Here is a 2,652-nt window from a genome sequence, read left to right on the forward strand (position 1 = left end):
CTTCAATCCTTGGCTTAAATAGCATCAGAAATGAGTTGGATTGGGCCCACAAGACTTCTAAAATCGTTGGCCACGTATTGCTTTAAGTGGATCATATGGCAGTAACGACGCGTGCGTGTACAGTGTGCATGCACGTCACCATACATATAGCAACTATGGCAAATCTTATATCATTTCGAAGCCCCAGATGTTAGCTTTCTAACCCAACTGAAACCGCATCATTTGGACCTCTGTAGCTCAAGTTATGGTCGTTTAAGTGCGAAGAGGTCGGCTTGACAGCTTTCCGGTTCTTTCATTTCTTCATGAGTTCTCCAACTTTTCATGCTTCTTTCTTCATTCCCTTGATCCAATCTTTGCCTCCTAAACCTTAAACCACTTAACAAACATATCAAGGCATCTAATGGAATCAAGGAGAATTAGATTTAGTTATTTTAAGACCTAAAAAGCATGTTTTCACTCTTAAGCACAATTAGAGGAGAAGTTATAAAACCATGCTATTTCAATAGATAAATGTGGGTAAAAGGTTATAAAATCCCCTAAAATCAATATAAGATAAACCCTACAAATGGGGTTTATCAAGCATATTATAAACTAAAACAAGATTGAAAAATCAGAATTATAAATACTAGTAATACGGTCAATACTTTTTATTATGAATTGGCAAATTATTCGAAGAGTTAATAGAAATTTCGAAAAAGAAATTAAAAGAAAAGACGACTTTAAAAATTGGTATCAGAACCAAGTTAACGATTAAAGGTAACACTTTTTCTTTAAACAACACTTTTAATGACACGCTTTTTCAGCTACAAAAAGACAAAAATCTACATAGACACGTCTGTACACTAAATGCCCTCTTTATATTCGTGAAGTAGAAAAGAAAGAACAGGGCCTGCATGTGTGTTGGCGCGATTACCGGATACTTTGCCATATGGCCCTCAATTCTCATCTCCAACAATAAAGTTCCTTTGATTTTTTCTTTCTTTTCTTTAAAGAAAAAAATATTTTCAAACTGGTAGAGAATATTATGATATTATCCCACGATCATTCCCATCACCATCGGCTGAGAAATTAATAAAGACAAAATTGTTTATAAAAAAAATTAGTAATAGAAATTTAAAAATATATATATAGTATATGTATAATTGTATATACTTAAAATTACACATCATTCAATCATTACATTTAACAATATGTATTAATGTTTTATAAAAACCATTATACTTAATTATTTGTCTATTACAAATTTAATTATTTTATTATAAAATGTTGATTATTCTGATAATTGGTTATTTAATTAAAAAAATTAAAATTAATAGATATATAAATATATAATAACTAGTTGATTTTTAAGGTACATAGAATATCTTTATATTCAAAACATGGATATTAATAGTCCAGAAAAAAAGAAGAAAAAAATATCTAAAATCTCGAATACAAAAATATAAAATTTTGATGAGTTGACTAAAATTTATGTGGCATATTTTTTTTTTGAAATAGAAGAAATCATGATCTCTTCATGACTCAATACATTGCGGTATTCATGGATGCATGATATTATTGTTAGAATATAAAACAGCTCAGCTTCAGAATGAAATGAATCATTTATCACTATCTTAACGAAACCGCGGATCCTTATTCCATAAGCCATTCCCAAATTAAACCGTGTAAAATGAGAAAATCAGAAGCTTCGTACATAACTTCAACACACACTTGATTAATTAGAGTGGCTAATTATATTTATGCAAAAAATTAAAGAATTCATTTGTACAACTAAAAACATTGAGATACATTATATACAACTAATTAATAGTCCATTAATATAATGTAATTGGTTTAATTATAGAAATCGAAATCAAATTATCCTAAACGCGTCTATGCCTGTAAAAGCTTTCTATTGGGAGATACATAATTATGCAGTCAATTCAAGAAACACCATGATGTTACTGTTTTACAAATTAAATAAAGACATTCATTACTCTTTTAATCTTCACAAAGAAGCATCACGGACATAAAGGACAAACACGTCATATTCTTAATCCAAAAAGAATAATGCTAAATACAACAATTCCGATCCATACACATAGGACTTTGTATGTAATTACGTATTAATATTATTTTACTACTTTACACTAATTAGTTTAATTTATCATGTTTAATTGCTAATTTGCTATACACTCATTTCCTTATTACTTCACAATAATACAATATATAACAATATAATTCGATTAAATGTAAATTCAAGGAAGCCAATGATGAACTAGAAGATTGAAATTTGATAAGTGTAACACAGTTTTAAACTTTATTTGTATAATTGTATTAGTGACTAATTTATTCAAGACTAAAAGTTACTTGAGAAGAAAAATTTGGTGCCGCAAAACCCTTTCATAGATAGCAGAGATCAAAGTCCTATCTAGATGTTTAACTGTTTAAGGCTTTAAGCAGTTACTTTTCACACTTCATTTAGTTAATTATATGATTTAAAATGAAATATATCTAATTAGTAAGTGATTCAATACTCAAGTCAACTGTTTTTAATAACGAAATATTAATATATAATTAAATAAATCTTTATATTTATGTAATATTCTTTTAAAAATTCAGTAGCATTGTCTCCATTATATAAAGCACTTATGGTTTCAAAGTTTCAAACCC

This window comes from Arachis duranensis, chromosome 2 (assembly GCF_000817695.3).
Source record: "Arachis duranensis cultivar V14167 chromosome 2, aradu.V14167.gnm2.J7QH, whole genome shotgun sequence".
NCBI classification, from domain to species: Eukaryota; Viridiplantae; Streptophyta; class Magnoliopsida; order Fabales; family Fabaceae; genus Arachis; species Arachis duranensis.